Source organism: Camelus ferus, chromosome X, assembly GCF_009834535.1.
Source record: "Camelus ferus isolate YT-003-E chromosome X, BCGSAC_Cfer_1.0, whole genome shotgun sequence".
NCBI lineage: Eukaryota > Metazoa > Chordata > Mammalia > Artiodactyla > Camelidae > Camelus > Camelus ferus.
The window spans coordinates 45,821,323-45,837,698 of record NC_045732.1 but is presented as its reverse complement, the minus strand read 5'-3'; positions in this window follow the sequence as shown (position 1 = coordinate 45,837,698).

The following is a 16,376-nucleotide window of genomic DNA, read 5'->3' as shown; positions in this document are numbered from 1 at the left end:
GGTATGATCTTTAAGCAGAGAGTCAGGATGAAAGCACAAAGAATGCCTTACCCAGGTGCTCAAGAAGTCGCCTATCTGAATGTAAGGGTAGGTGTGCAAGGCAAACGAGTGAAATGACAGGATGCTCCCCTCCCAGCTTAGTGGTCCAGGGCCAAGCCGTCCAGGCCCAGAGACCACATTATTGATCAACACTTGTTCTCTGGAGCAAGTAGAGTAAATGGCCCCATAACATCCGAAATTCTCACATTTTAGGATTTGGGGTGGGGAGGATCAGAGACATCGCCTTCCCTGACCCCTGATGCTCGGTTATTTTGCAGACACCAAACTTCCTGTCTCCATACCCTATGCCTTTTCTGGAGGCAAGACTTCCTGGAACTTCACCTTCATCATGCTCATCTCCGCCTTTCCCATCGTCAAAAAATCCCTACCACCTTTTGGGAACGGGACTCTTTGAAAAGAGCCCATTCTAGTCCCCAAGCATCCCCACTCCCTTTCGCACTCTGCCTGCCCCCTGGAAAAGGGGTGAGTGGGATCTGGTGACTGGAACCCCTGGGTCCCTAAATGAGAAGCATGTTTGTTTATAGCCAGATGAAATCCAGCCCGACTCCCGCCCCTTCCCCCAGCCACGTCTGTGTATATGTCTAAGAAGTTCCTGCCATGGCCTCTACACCAAGCTGGCTTCTCCCAACCTTCCCACCCCTGGATCCCTGATAGGCGGGGCTGAGGCAGCTGCCACATTCAGCGTGGCAGAGCTGCTAGCTCAGTACAAATCAGAAACACATTGGAGGCCGGTAGGGCGGGAGCAGACAGGCCGGGGCTGGGGCCCATTAAGGCCGGAGCCCGGCCACGCTGTTTGCCGTCTCAGCACAAGGTTTCGGGTCTGCCTCCTGATTGTTTGTTTGTCTCAGTGATGAGAAAGGCCAAGGAGGCAGCTGACAAAGACCATCGTTAGGGGGTACAGGGATGGGCGGGGAGGCCCTGGCTCTCACTGTCCCCCCCCCCCAGAATCATGGAGCTCAGGAGCAGCAAGCTGCCTGGTTTCCCTACCCCCACCCCCAAATTCCAAACAGATGTGCAGTCAGATTCTTCCTCTCCTTGGTTGGGGGAAACAAAAGAAATTAAAAATGGGACCCTAGAGACACTACTTTGGGGAGAACCTGAGTATAAAGAAGGGATGAAAGGGAGAGAGAGGAAGGACTTCCGGAGGTGCAGGTGAGATGGGAGAGGTAGAGGGGCAACTTTCTCCTCCTAAAGACAAGTTTGTGAAGATTCCTATCTGGGGCTGGGCAGTTGTCGGGGTGGGGGTGTGGGGGAGTGTATGCCTGGAAGGATGATTGCTCTGGGAGGTCCCACTGAGTCTCAGATGGAAAGGATTCCAAGATGTCTGCAGACATGAATAGCATCTCTATATCTTGAGTCGGTGAGTCCTGACTTCATCAGAGCTGGCATTTCCCCCTCAGGAGCCTAGTCCTCCCTCAGAGACAGAGGCTCTGTGGCCCAGAGAGGGGAAGGCATTGCTCGGGGTGGCACAGCAGACCAAACTGACTCAGTCTAGATCAGAGGCCTCCTGCCTCCGCATCCCCCACTCCCTGCATCTCTGTGTTCTCTGATTTTCTAGGTGAGCAGAGGCCCCACCTCTCTCAGTCGGCCTTGCCCCAGCTCCAACCAAGGGTCTGGGCTTACTCTTTCATGGGCTCTCTAAGAAGTCTGAAAGGTCTCTCTGGATTTGTGTGATAACCATGGCCCCCTCTGAGGAAGGTTATACTTGTGCCCACCCCACCCCCACTCCCCAGGCCAGCCTCAAACACCTAGAGTTGGTGGTAGGCAGTGCAGTCCAATGGTGAGCACCCGGGCTCAGGTGACAGGGCCAGCGGCCTTGTCTCTGGCAACATAGCTCCCAGCCTGCCACAGGCTAGGCCTTCCCTTGGGCACTCACGTCCAGCCCCTCCTTCCTCTTGGACCTGCCCACCTCCTTGCCAGGTCTGCTCTAGGCCTCACCTTGATCCACGCCCACTGGAGGCCAGGCCAACGCTGTCTCTAGATGCCTTCCATGCTCCTGATGGAGCTGGGCCGCAGACAGCCCCCAAAACACATCCACATGCACCCACATACACCATTTCTGGAAGTCTCAGATGACAGTGGCTCTGCTACTCGGGTCCAGGGAGCTGGTCAAGTCCCACACTACCATTAAGACTCCCAGCCTCGCAGTAACCCCTGACCCACTGTCCGCTCAAAGACCTTGCCCCAGGAGGCTTTGGAAAATTCCTGACTGTGTTGATGTCCAGGCCAATGCTGCCAAATATCAATGCTAAGGAACAGGTTAAGGAAGATGATGGCCAAAGAGATTAGATTCTCTTTCAGGGCTCTTGTACTTGCGCCCTCCACTCTCTCTCTCACACACACACACAAACATCCTCCCTCATTCCTCTCTCTCTCTCCCTTCCTCCCTCCCACTCCATCTCTCTTTTTTCTTGCAGTAAATTCCAACCAGATGGGCAAGTCTCCTCTCCCACTTCTGAAGTCAAGCGCGGATACCAGCCATGGGGAAACCAGAAATCACTCCCTTCCTCAGACTAGATCATCCCAGCCTCAGTGGGTCTCCTCTTTCAGTGCCTCAGCCTCACAGGATTAGGCCAGATATTAAAAAAGTATCTCCTAAAGCCTTTTTGTTCCAAGTCTACTATTGACACTTGTGCTTCCCTCTCCTCAGGGCCTCAAAAATAGAAGGGGCAGGTCAGGGGAAAGAGAGGAGGGGGACACACTTTCTAGGTTCTGCTACCTGCAGGGGCGGACACAGGCTGCAACCCCAACATCAAGGGGAAGAAGAGCTCAACTCCTGGGCATGACTGAGAATATCAATGGAGTGTTGTGTCTGCCTGGATGCACTCTCTAAACCCAGCAACCATCACAACTGAAACAGCAGCATTTGGAGCCGTCAAGTGCTGCTTCTTGCTTTACAGCCAGAGCTGGGTCTTGTTATTTGAGCTACAGAAGGAGGGATTTATGTGATTATTCCCTTGCAGAGCCGAGGCCCAGAATCCCACTGTCTGGCAGGGCTAGGACAATGCCTCTCACATCTAGAGTTGGTCCCAGAAAGAGCAGTGGGGACCTGAGTTGGGCTGACCTGCCTGGTTTCCTGGACCTGCAGCCTCTTAAGCCCACAGCTATGGCCGCAGAGCCACCACCCTGGCCCCTAGGGTGGATCCCCCAACCTCAGCTGAAACTGAGGTGAGAAGCCCTATAAAATTACCAGCAGGACCCACAAGCACACCCACTACTCTCCTGCCAGCACCATCCGGTTCCCTGGCCAAGCGGCTCTATCTCACTTTTTGCCTCCGAAATGGCTTACTTCTAGGAAAGTGGAACTTACCCCTAAAATTCTATTGGTTCCTGAGCTCACTCCTGATTGGTTATTTCCTTCACTCCTGATTGGTTATTTCCTTCACTCCTGATTGGTCCATTTCCCTAACTTCTGATTGGTCCACTTGTAGTACTTCATTTGCATGGAGCTCACTCCTGATTGGTTACTTCTCTCCCTCCTGATTGGTCCATTTCTACAAAGCTTGTTCCTAATTAGTCAACTTTTGTTATACCTTATTTGCATATGATGTTGCAAAGTATAAACTGGCAGCCTATAAAAGCCTGTGTAAACCTACAGACCAGGTCCAGAGCTTGGAGTGTTAACCCTTCTGGGCTGGTTGGCATAATAAACCTGAGTTCTCCAAGTGTCTGAGTGCTGCTTGGTCTCTTACCTGGATCCAGGTTGCTATCACAACTGAGCTATAACACCGAGCTGTTAACACCCAGCTGTAACACTGAGGGTATAACACGTTTTTCTGCAACAAAACTTCACCTTGACTCTTGGCTTAGGGGGACAACATCATTCACAGCTGGTCTCACACCAGCTTGTGCCTCTGCCTTGTGCCCCAGATCCAACAGCAAGCACCCCAGCCCTTCAGCCTGGGCCCATGCCAGATCTGCAGAAGGATGCCAAAAGAGCACAGTCGTGGCTTGCTTCCCTGACAAGTCATGATCATGATGATAACTACCCTTTTGAGCAGTTACATTGTGCTAGGCACCTCTCCAAGAGCTTTACATATATCCCGTGACAGAAGAACTCTTCGCATTCCTCTCATTTCACAGACGGGGCACCTGATGCACAGAGAGGTTAAGTAACTTATCCAGGGTCACACTGCTAGCAAGTGGCAGAACTGGAATTCAGCCCAGTGTAGAGATCAGGCCCTCAAGCATTTAATTACTGCTCTCCAGGACTGCTGCCTTCTCCCCATCCTACCAGTCATCCCAGGATTGCAGTCAGGCCTCCCAGCCCCATGCCCTGTGGGTCTGCCTCCATGAGCTGTTTATCAGAGTCTCCTTCCCAGATACCACCTACCTGCCTGACTCCAGACTAACCTCTGATACTGGGCTCGCTGGCCTTCCTGCCTGCCAGTCTGGGGCTTGACTTCTTACCATTGGCTAGGCCCTTCCTCCATGACCTCCCCTGCCCTGGGCCTCTCTTCAAAACTGACGACGGGGTGACTGCTGCTAAAGATCTAGCCCATTGCTATCTGATATAAATATAATGCCAGACACATATAGAATTTTCTAGTAGCTAGGTTTAAAAAGTGAAAACAAAAAAAGTGAAATGAATTTGAATAATGTATTTTCTTTCACTCACTCAATCCAAAATAGTCTCCTTTCAACATGGAGCCAAAATCAAAATTATTAATGAGATCTTTTACTTCCTTTTTTCACATTCAGTCTCCCAAGTCCAGTGTGTATTTTACACTTCTAGTACATCCAACCTGGGCACTAACCAAACTGAACAGCATAAATCTAGAGGCAGAGTGTGGGCCTGGAGGAACCTGGGTACAGAGGAAAGCTAAAGTAACCCGAGGTTGGGGTGTGCTGTGAGGGAGAGGTGAAAAGGAGGCTGACTTGGGAATTCAGAGACCTAGGTTCTACTTTTGGTGCTGATGCCAAGTCATTGGTGAGCCTGAATAACCCATTTGCCTTCTCCAGATAATACAGTGAGAAGTTTGGCTTAAAGACTCTTCCAGCTGAAAGATTCTACTCCTAGGCCCCTCCTGTCTCCCCTACACGCTGTTGGTATCTAGTTATTAGTAGGAACGAAGTCCACTGAGTGATGAGCCCTGGGAGAGCCCGTTTTCTCCAGAACGTAAAACTGTGTCCTCCTCTGTAAATATCCCTGGTTAAGTGGAGCTTGGCCCTTTATTCTTTCTTTCTTTCTTTTTTTTTTTTTAAACGGAGGTACTGGGAATTGAACACAGGACCTCATGCATGCTAAGCATATGCTCTAACACTGGGCTATACCCTCCCCCTTGGCCCTTTATTCTTCCTGACCAGTGGACATGGCCTTGGACAATCATAGACAGACTCCCAAATCTGTGCAAATAAAGGCTGGTCATCTTTCCAGCCACAGGAACAATTCAAGCAGAGGTAAGCTCAGTGGTGTAGCAGACAGTCGGGCCTTGCCTTTCTAGAAAACCTGACTAGCTCAGCATTTCTCAGTCTTCACTCATGCACAGCTCCATGGTTATTCTATGTACCCCACACCAACCAAGAAGGTTTTGCTACAAGCTTGACTTCCTGGAGCTTAGACCACGGGGAAAAACTGAGTAGAGTGAATATGCTTTTATCAACGACACACACCCTTGGGAATTCTGTAATTCCCCCACCCCCACAGCCCTACTACCTCCCAGCCCCACTCAAGAGTCACTGGCCCAAACTGAAACCCTAAAGATGCTGGATAAATTTTTGTACTATGGTTCTGATCCTGAGAATTGAGGAGACAAGGGCATTTCCAAGTGGTTTGGACTAGTTATAATCCAACTGGAACAATGCTGGCCTATTAAAATTATTCTTCTAAAGAAAATGCAATCCGTTTAAAGTTAGCATTGGCATAAAGTGACCATATCACTGAGGTCAAATGTCTGTAGACTTAAAATAGGTATTCTGCTTCTAATTCATGAAGTGATTTTTCTTTTTTTTTAATTGAAGTATATGCAGTTTACAATGTTGTGTTAATTTCTGGTGTACAACATAGTGACTCATATATATGTGTATATACATATGTATTATATATATATATTATATTATATATATATATATTCTTTTTCATTATAGGATATTACAATGTATTGAATATAGTTCCCTGTGCTATACAGTAGGACCTTGTTGTTTATCTTTTTTTTAATAATTAATTTTTTTGCAGGGAGGTAGAGAAAGTAATTGGGTTTATTTTTTTTTAAAGTGGAGGTACTGGGGATTGAACCCAGAACCTTGTGCATACTAAGCACACACTCTACTGAGCTATACCGTCCTCACCCATTTTATGTATAGTAGTTACTATCTGCAGATCCCAAACTCCCACTTTATCCCTCCACCCCACCCCATTCTCCCCTGGTAACCATAAGTTTCTTTTTTATGTCTGTGAATCTGTTTCAGTTTTGTAGATAAATTCATTTGTGTCCCTTTTTTTAGATTTCCCCATATAAGTGATATCATATGCTATTTTTTTCCCCTTTCTGGCTTACTTCACTTAGTATGGCCATTTCCAGGTTCATCCATGTTGCTGTAAATGGCATTATTTTCCTCTTTTTATGGCTGAGTAGTATTCCATTGTATATGTATACCACAACTTGAAGTGATTTTTCTGTGGTGATTCCAGACTTTGTTTACAAAGGTAAAATGGGCCAACACATGTGTCTACAGTGGTAAAACCTTGTAAGTGGGGACCAGAACATAAAAGGGGGTGTTTTGCTTGGGCATTACCCCTGAGAGCGCTGTCTCAGCTCCTGGCCATGGAGCTGGAGGCAATTTTCTTTCCTTCTCTGAGCTTCGGCATCCCCATTTGCAAAGTGTGACTAAATGGAGCCTGCCCTGCACTACTGTGGCCCAGAGTAGTTGTGACAGAAGGCCCGATGCCATAACTAACAGGAGCAAAGGGACTGTATAGAAGTCTGAGTGCAGAGCTCACCCAGAGGCAGACAGGCAAGTAAACAGGAAGGTTCCTGGTGGCCTCTGGCTGTCTTCTGCATATTCAGTGTCCAGGGAGAGGCTCAGAAAATGCTTTGTCTGCTGTAGTCCTGGGGCGCATCAGACACTGGGAAGCAACTGGAGCCCCAGGAGTGGGGTGAGAGGCATCTCTAAGTCAGAGGTGAGGCAGGAAGAGGTAAAAGATTAAAGATCTTAAATAAGTGTCTTGAACAGAATTATTAATAGTAATTTCTAAAGCAGAGTGTCTATAGCATTCTACCTTTTGGGAAAACATGCAAATCTTAATCTTCCTAACAACTCTGGAAGATGAGAATTGTTATTAGCTCCATTTTATTGTGGAGGCAGCTGAGGCCCAGAGAGGGTAAGTCATTTATACAAAGTCACACAGCTAATAAATGGCGGAGTCAGGATTTGAATCCTAGGCTGTCTGATAATGAAGTAGTTCTCTGCTCAGACCGTGCTGCTTCCGACATCAGAACTGTAGACAGATACATAATAATGCTACCAGGCTCATATAGTGCCATCTGTGTCCTTTATTCATCTTAACTCACTTAATGCTCACTACAACCCTACGAGGGAGGTACCATTATTATCCTCCTCATTGTACAGAAGAGTACACTGAGGCATAAAGTCACTTATCTAAGGCCACCTCACTGCCAAGCAGCAGGGCCGGGACACGAACCTAACCCGGCATCTGGCTCTGGAGCCTTTAACCACTTCCCCATGCTACGTTTTTAAGCCAGGCTGTGTTCCCCAGGCGGTCGCCTGAAGGAGTCCCCACCTAGCAATTTTTGGGTTGGCGGCAGCGGGGAAACCACCCAGGACCTCCTCTGCACGCTGAATCATTCCCCAGGAATACGGAGCCGCCATGCCCACCTTTTAGGAAAGCCCAGCCAAGCAGAAGCAAGCTGGGCCTAACAGAAAGGTAAGGTGGTGTAGTGGAAAGAATGTGGCCTCTGGCATCAGCCAAACCGGAGTTGAAATCTTGGCTTTAGAAATTACTTTGTGACCTTGGACAAATCACCGATCTTCTCGGGATGTCAGTGTCCCACCACTAAGGGCTGTTGTGAGAAGCAAATGAAATGGCTATATAGAAACGTGAATTATATACTCCAAAGTGCTCTTGAAGGTTGGTTGGAATTGTTAGTTGTTCTGCAGGGCTAAGTTCCTCTGCCCAGGCTGAGCCAAAGCGTTGACTGGGAGAAGTGGGCTTTAGAAATGCTAATGACCTGCGTGAGTGGCAGGCGGGGACAATGGAGGAGGGAGCAGTGAATGGGGCAGCCCGGCCTGGGAGCGGGGCTCCCCACGTGGGAGCGGAGTAGGGGAGGAGGCGGGGCAGAGGCGGCCGTTCCCAGCAGAGGGGGATCCGATAGAGACTGGGCTAATTGGAAGGGGCTGGAGCTGCGGGGGCAGGTAGGGGGAGGGGATTACCTGCGGGTCGGCGGCCAGTGGGGGCGGGACTCCCAGGAGGGGGTCCTGCCGGGAGCGGAGGTAGGGGTACAGAAGCCCGGGCCGGGGACTTGGGGTGCAGACCCAGTGAGCTGGACACTCAGAGATAGAGCGTGGGGGGGGGGGCGGGGATCTGAGGGTGGAGACGGAGCAGGGGGTTCTGAGTTGGGTAACTCTAGGCCCAAGCCTGGGCTGGAGGTAGGGAAGACAGGATAGTTGGTTTCTAAGGCCAGCTTAGATCCTGACCTCCTTGGGTTGACCTAGGAATCAATCTCTCCAGCGCCGGGACTCGTTGAGGGCAGTGCGGGCGCGCGTGTGCGCGTGCGCGTGCGCGAGTATTGTGTGTGATGGGCTGGCGTAAGGGAGGCAGGAGCTGGGTCTGTAAACTTCTCCTCTTCCCCCTCCTCCTCCTCCCTTCCATCTCTTCCCTCTCTTCCTCTCCCCTCCGTCCTCTCCCTTTGCCTTCCCTTCCCCCTGCGCCATGAAGGCTGTTTTTGTTCCTCCTCCTGGCCTAGCCCCTGAGGTGTGCAAACAGGAAGGACCTCTCCCCGGGCAGTGAGTAAGGAGGGAAAAATGAGGTGTTGAAAAGATGACAAGTCGCCCTGTCAGAGCTCACCTTGGCAGGGAGCAGGCGGCAGGGGCCGGCGGGTGGTGGGAGGGGGGTCCACCCTGGAAGCCAGCCTACATGTGCCCAGAGCCAGGCAAGCCGATCCTCAACAAGCAGGCACTGTGTATGCGTTTGTTTGGTTTAGAAAAGCACCTCCCACTGCCAGTCCCACCATCAAAGATTCCTTCCTTTCCTTCCCAGTAGGAAGAGTAAAGGCCACTGGGCCAGAGGTTTAGAGTGTGATTGAAGGGGGCGGGGTGATGGGAGGGGGCTGAGCAGGAGGCCCAAATCCCTCTAAGCTCCAAGCCTGGCATCCAACAGCCTCCTGGACATCCCCTGGCATGTCTCAAAGGCACCTCAAACTTGACAATCCTAAACTGAATTCGTCAATGCCACCCTCCCCACCTCTGCATTCTGTTCCTCCTATAGGCTTCCTATCTCAGTAAATGACCTCATCATCCAGTCACCCAAAAGCCTAAATCTTGGGAGTCATCCAAGACTTCCTTATACCCCCAATTGGATCAGTTTCCTAATCTGGTCAGTTCTCCCCCTTATCTCTTGACTCCTTCTCTTCTCTCCCTCCCCATGGCCACTACCTAACATTAGTTTCATTCATTCACTCATTCACCAATGATTTATTAAGCATCTCCCATGTGCCAGGCACTGAGCTGTGAACAAATTCGGCTGGCTGGTACTCCCGTGGAGTTTCGTGCCAGACATGTCCAGGTTCACTGAAGTGGGACGGGACTGACTAGATGAGCCAGCTTCCAAAGCTGTTCCCTCCAGAGCATAATGGTTAAGAGCAGTGATTCTGGAGCCAGGCTGCCTGGGCTTTGGATTCCGGCTCTACTACTTATAGCTGTGAGGCCTTGGGCAAATCACTTCATCTCTCTGTGCCTTGGTTTTCTCACATGGAAAATGGGAGTGCTGATAGCACCTACCTCATAGGGCTTCTCTAAGGATTGAGTACCTATTTTTTCGTATTTTAATATGTATATATATATATTAAAGTGCAAGCACAGTGTTCTATTAGCATGCTTAATTTTATTATTTAAAGTGTGGAGTGAGGCAAAGCCTGATGATAGACCAAATTATCGGAGCCCAGTTGGAGGCCTGCCTGGGAGGCAATGGATCAGATCACAAGAATATGACAGCAGGTGCTTGCAGTGGCCCTGACAAGAAGTCTGCATGGGAAATCCAACAGAGTCCTGATTAGCTCACAGAGGCCTGGCCTAGGAAATCCAGGTGCAGAATCCAGACATCCAAAGGGCAGGAAGCAAAGGGTGGCGGAGTAGTTATTGTCAGGAAGGCCAGGGTACCAGCCCCAGCTCTACTATTTCCTAGTGATATGACACTGAGCAGGTCGTTTCCCTTCCTGAGGTTTCATTTCCTAAGGGTAGCAACTAACAAATATTGAAAGCTTAATATGCATCAGGTACTGTTCTCAGCACTTGAACCACCCCTCGAAGGGAGTGGCTATTATTGAACTCCCATTTTATAGATGAAAAAACTGAGGCACAGACAGGTTAAGGCACTTGCCCAAGATCGCAGCGCAAGTGAAATGCAGAGCTGGGACCTGAAAGCAGGTATCTTTGAGACTGGCGATCAGCGAAACTTCCTTGCAGAGCTAGTGTGAAAGTTGTGTGATATACTTCCGGAATGACTTGATAGCAAGCTGGCAGGCAGCCCAGGGAGGACTGTCTCCAGGCTGTGGGCTCCAGCTGCTGGGCTGAGTCTCCAGAGGCTGGGCCAGCAGGAGGAAGCCTGGGCCTCGGGCATCTAACAGGACCTGAGCAATACCAGAGACTCCAGGACAGGCCAGAATCCCCTGGTCAGAAGCCGGGCTCAAGGTTAAGCCTAGACTAGAGGCCTAGGGGATTCGAACCCTTGAGACCACTTGAGGACAGAGACCATCTTGGTCACTTATGCATTCCCCAGTGCTCCACAAATGAAGCCCTTAGTAAATATAAGAAGGAGATGCCACTTTTAGAGGGTTTTCTACTAGTGCCACTGCACTAGTCCCTCATGTCCTCTTCATAGCAGTCCCATGGGGTTATCGTCCCCATTTTATTGATGAGTAAACTGAGGCCCAGAGAGGTGAAATGACTCACTCAAGGCCCAGAGCAAATAAGTAGTCAATCATCTGTTTGAATGCTGAGAAGAGAAGAAAACAGAAAAGATGGGGGGGGAGCTCAGTGGTAGAGCACTTGCCTAGAATGCACGAGGTCCTGGGTCCAGTACCACCATCAAATAAATAAATAAACCTAATTAGGTCCCCCAAAAGACTCATTAAAAAAAACACAGAAAAGACAAAAGGCCCTCCCTCAACCCCAATCCATGACAGAGGAGGAAGGTAAATTTTAACACTCTAATACACTTCTCTGGCGACCACAGGGCTTACCACCTCTACCTCATGCAGCCCGCCTGCAGCAAGTTCCACTTCTGCAGAACCCACAGTGGACCATCACTGGGGGTCCATCATATCAGAACATGTATGGTCTAGGCTTTCACTGAAGACCCCAGAGAAGCCCCCACCCCGTGCTCGGCCTGAACCTGTTGCCCTGGGACACCTTCACTTCCAAACCAAGAGGCCAGTGGGAAATTCTGACTGCCACAGGCCCAGAGGAGCTCCCAAGCCGGCCACATTCTTAGCAGGGGAGGTTCTGGGCAAGCCTGGGGCTTTTCTTTCCCGGTGGCCAGCCTGCGAGGGAGGAGTCAGTGCAGCAGCCATGCCTCATCAGGCGGGGCCCCAGGACACAGAAGCTCCTTCATCCCGGCCTGAGGAGGGGTCAGGCCAGGGCTCAGGGAGGGGCCAGGGCAGACACAGAGTCCATCCAGCCTGGACCAGCCCACATTCCTCAGCGGGCCTGGACGGGGTGGGCACGCTCGACAGGAAGCCAAACCCTTCACCAAGAGGGGCTCAGCCGCCATCTGTGCACACAGACAGCGCTGAGCAAAGGGCCTCGGCCGGCAGAGTCAATTGCACAGAAAAAAACAGCAAACATTTTGCTTCCTCCTCCTCCCCCATCTCACCGCACTCTGCTTCCAAAGGGAATGTTGGACTCCTGCTAAGTATTTTTCTCCAGACCAGGGCCAGGCATCCGGAGTCGGCCTTCCTCGGTCACTGAAGAGAGAACGACGTGTGTGGGGGGATTCTTTCTACCCAGGGAGTAGTGGTTTTTCTTCTGAGCCCCAGGCTCTGCAGATCCAACTCAGAAAAAAAAAAAAAGCGTCAGGAGAAATGATAACAACCGGCAACAGCCATCCCCCTTCTGCTTAGAGAGTGGATTCTGTCCATCTGTTATTTCCTTTGCTCATTCCAGTCCCCCTAGGAGAGAGGGAATCTTTTGTCCCATTTTATAAATAAGCAAACTGAGGCTGAGAGAGGGTGTTTGCCTTGCTCACCACTCACAGTGAATTAGCATGAAAACTGTTTCTGCCGCAGGCCTGACTCCAAGTGCCCTGGTCTCTCCGCAAGCCTGCACTGCCGAGGACTTGGGCAGCCGCCCATGGCCTGCCTGGCTTCCCTCAGGAAGAGCCGGCCTTGGAAAGGCTTGAGTCAGTGTTTCAGTAACACATTCCACTTTTATTTTTCCTTTCTTTCCCCTAATCACCTGCTTGTCGAAGAGCATTTGAGAAATGCCCTAAAAACAGAAACATAGAGAACAAACTTATGGTTACCAGAGGGGGAAGGGGGTGGGGAGGGATAAACTGGGAGTTCGAGATTTGCAGATACTAACTACTATATATAAAATAGATAAGCAACAAGTTTATCTGTCTAGCACAGGGAACTATATTCAATATCTTGTAGTAACCTATAATGATAATATAAAAACAAATATATGTATGTATATGTATGACTGAAACATTATGCTGCGCACCAGAAACTGACACAACATTGTAAACTGACTATACTACAATAAAAAAGAATTAAAAAAATTAAAAAAGCAAATTGCCTAACAATTAAAAAAGAAAGGAAAGAAAATTAAATTTACCCATAATCCCACCACGGAGAGAACCATTGTGCGCTAACATGACGGTAGAGGTAGATTTCCTGATAGTCCCTCTGCTATGCACATGTACAATCTGGAGATCTCTTTCACATACCTGAGATGTTAGTGGACCTGCTCTAGGTGCTGGGCTACCCTCCAGTCCCCAAACCCTGTCCTCATGAGACCAGCAGAATTGTGTGGCTCCTCTTCTCCCTGTAAGGCCTGCTCGGACCAAAGTTTCTGGTTCCTAGGGGGCCAGGCAAACACACCATTCTACTTCATACCCCTGCCTTTGTTCATTCAGCTTCCTTCACCAGAGGTCTCTGCCCTCCTGCCTCCCTCTCTCCCTTCTCTCTCTCTCTCATTGGTCAAGTATATACATGGTAAAAAAAAAAAATGAAATCAACAAAAACTCCAAAGGGTCAGAAGGGCATACAGTAAAGAGTGAGGCTCCTTCTCACCCCTGACCTCAGCGCCTTGAGTATCTTTCCAGAGACATTCTTTGTACAGGTCAGCAGGGATGAGCATGTGTCTCTTGTGAAACACACATGATAACTGTACCCACTGGTCTGTGACTCCCTCTTGTAACTTCTTGGTTTTTAGATACTCTTACATGGCAATAGCTGTGGATCTGCCTCATGCTGGGTAAAGGCTGTCTAGCGAAGTATCACGGCTCTGCCACAATTTATTTAACCAGGCCCCTAGTGATGGACATCAAAATGCTTTCCGATCTCTTGCTACTACACACAATGCAACAATAAATATCCTTGTACCAACAACCTTGTGCCTTTACTCATGTAGGAGAAATTCTACTAGTGGAATTGCTGGGTCAGAGAGTGCACAGATTTCAAATGTTAATACATTTCATTCAAGGGCCCTTCAAGCAAACTGGCTGACAGTCCCACTGAGAGATAACACTTGAAAGGGGCCATCCTACCTTCCTTCCCTCTCTTTCTTCACCTGGCTAATGTCTACTCATGCTTTCAGAGTGGTCTCACTCAAGATGCCTCCAACGACCAGCTCCTCCCATCCCCTACTCAGCACGGTCAACTGGGCTCTTTGCTCCCAAGTCCCCATGTTTGCCTCCAGAAGATTGCAATCCTCTCTTTACAAGTATGTTTCCCGTACTAGACTATGAGCTCTTTGAGGGAAGGACTAAGCCTTATTCATCTCTGCCAGGCCCTGGTCCAACACACCACAGGCAGAAAGTTCAATAAATATTTGCTGAACTAAACTGGTCGGCTCTGAATCCCCAGCTCCTAGTGCAGAGAGGGCAGAACATGTTTGCTGAATACAAACATGGCCTGGGCTGAGCAGTGCCTTAAGCTGGTTTCCCCTGGGTCCCATGTGTCTTCATGTGCTTGTTGCCCAGTCCCTACCTTCCTTCCCAGGCCCTGCTCAGGCCGCCTTTCTCTGGCTCTCTGTAACCAGTGACCATCTCCTAGTCCTCAGCTGCTGTGGAAGAATTCCTCTATGAGCTGGGTCTTCTTTCTCCTCCTCCTCCCACCCAAATGCCTAGTGCCGTCTTGTCTGGGTGCCTCCAAGCTGCTTTTGCCTGGTCCCTCCGTGAGCTGTGGGGAGGCTGGTAGCCTGGGGTGCCTGTGGCCAGTGCACCTGAACGGGGTCTAGCTGGAGTCAGGCTGGGGTTTTATGCAGAGGATCAGACTCCTACCTGCTCCTCACCACCCTGGGACTGGGACAGAGGCAGAGAAGACCTCCCTGCTGCCTACCCCCATCATGCACACACTCTTGCCCTCCCTTCAGTACCACCACCACCTTTCTGAATGCACCTCTTCTTATGGTTCGCCTCCTGGGGTTGACAGGTCGGTCCAGTAACATCACAGAACGTGAAGAGGTCTGGGGAAATCTTATCTAAATGTAAGGGGTTATAAAGCCTCACTAACATTTGACCACCCTCATCAGGATAGCGAAGTCCAGAGGGAGGAAAGAGTATGAGAGGCGTGCTGGGGTCCACAGAAACCTGCAGCCACGTGCCTAGCCAGAGTCCCATTCCACGGATTCAAACACCAAGACCAGCTGAAAGTGTTGCTCAGGGGTCCCAGAACCTGGTTTGCTCCATGCCAGGCCTGGTTGGAGGAGGCTGGGGCCAGATGTCAGGTGGACAATTGCCCTATCAGCCCCGTGTTTGTCAGAGGTTCAACCCAAGCCCAAGAGGGGTGTGCTGAGGCTGCTTGCTGTGTATTTCTCCATCTGCAAGTTGGGCCCCACTTCCTAGTCACTGGCCCTGGGCCTCAGAACAGCCTCGGGAACACTGGGGATTCAGCAGGACAAACAGAAAATGGGACAGAAGCAGTGAGGACGAGAGTATGGCAGAAAGAGAGGGGGTGGCGCAGAGGCTGGGGGTGGGGGTGGGGCTGAGGCTGGGTCACAGGCAGCTGGTGGGGCCAGGCCCCCACGACTCCTCCCTGGTCCTCTAAACACCACCCCTGCCCTAAGCCTACCTTGGGAGAGGAATTCATGCCTCCTGTCAGCAAATGCTGCTCAATGCTTTTGAGCCAAGCCCTGAGTGCCAGGACTATGGGAACGACTCAGACCTAGGAGAGCCCCTGATCACAAGGACTCACAGGAACAGGACGCAGAGAGGCAAAGAGCTGGGAGTATCAGAAAGCATTGTTTTCGGGAGATGGCAGGTGAACAGGACTTGTTAGAGAATGGATAGAATTGACAGCGCTGGAAAGGACATCTCAGGTCAGAAGTCCAGACACAAACGTAGAAAGATCCAGCTGGAGCTGAGGGCTGAAAGAAGGTAGTGCCCTAGAACCAGGGAGGGCCTTATGACGGTTCAGCTGTAGTGCCAGCTGTGACGGGACCACCTCAGGAAGCTGGGGTGTTCTTTGCAAGAGGAAATGATTCCTGCTCCAAATTAGTGACCCAAATGTCAGGCTATTTATTCCATGACCAGGAAACATGTTCAGAAACCAAGATGTGCAGTGTGGTGGGTGGCACCTTCGATGAATACACCAAATAGCCTACTCTCAAAAATGACTGCTTTGTGTGTAGCGACCCCCAAGGCCAGCTGTTTAGAAGCACGACTCCAGGTGCCAACAATGGGTCCACTGCACGGTGAACAGCAATTGCCTGACCCTTGGCCTTTGGGGGTATCTCCTATGACCAGGAATACAGGCACGGAAGTAGGCTGTGGTGTTGGCAAGCATGCCATTTGGGGTTTTTAGTTACAAACAACAGAAACCAACTCCAGTTAATTTAAGCCGAAGGGTTTTATTGGAAAGCTATGGGGGAGCTTGGGGAATTGTCAGGGAGGCTAGAGAGTCAGAAACTGGCAGAAA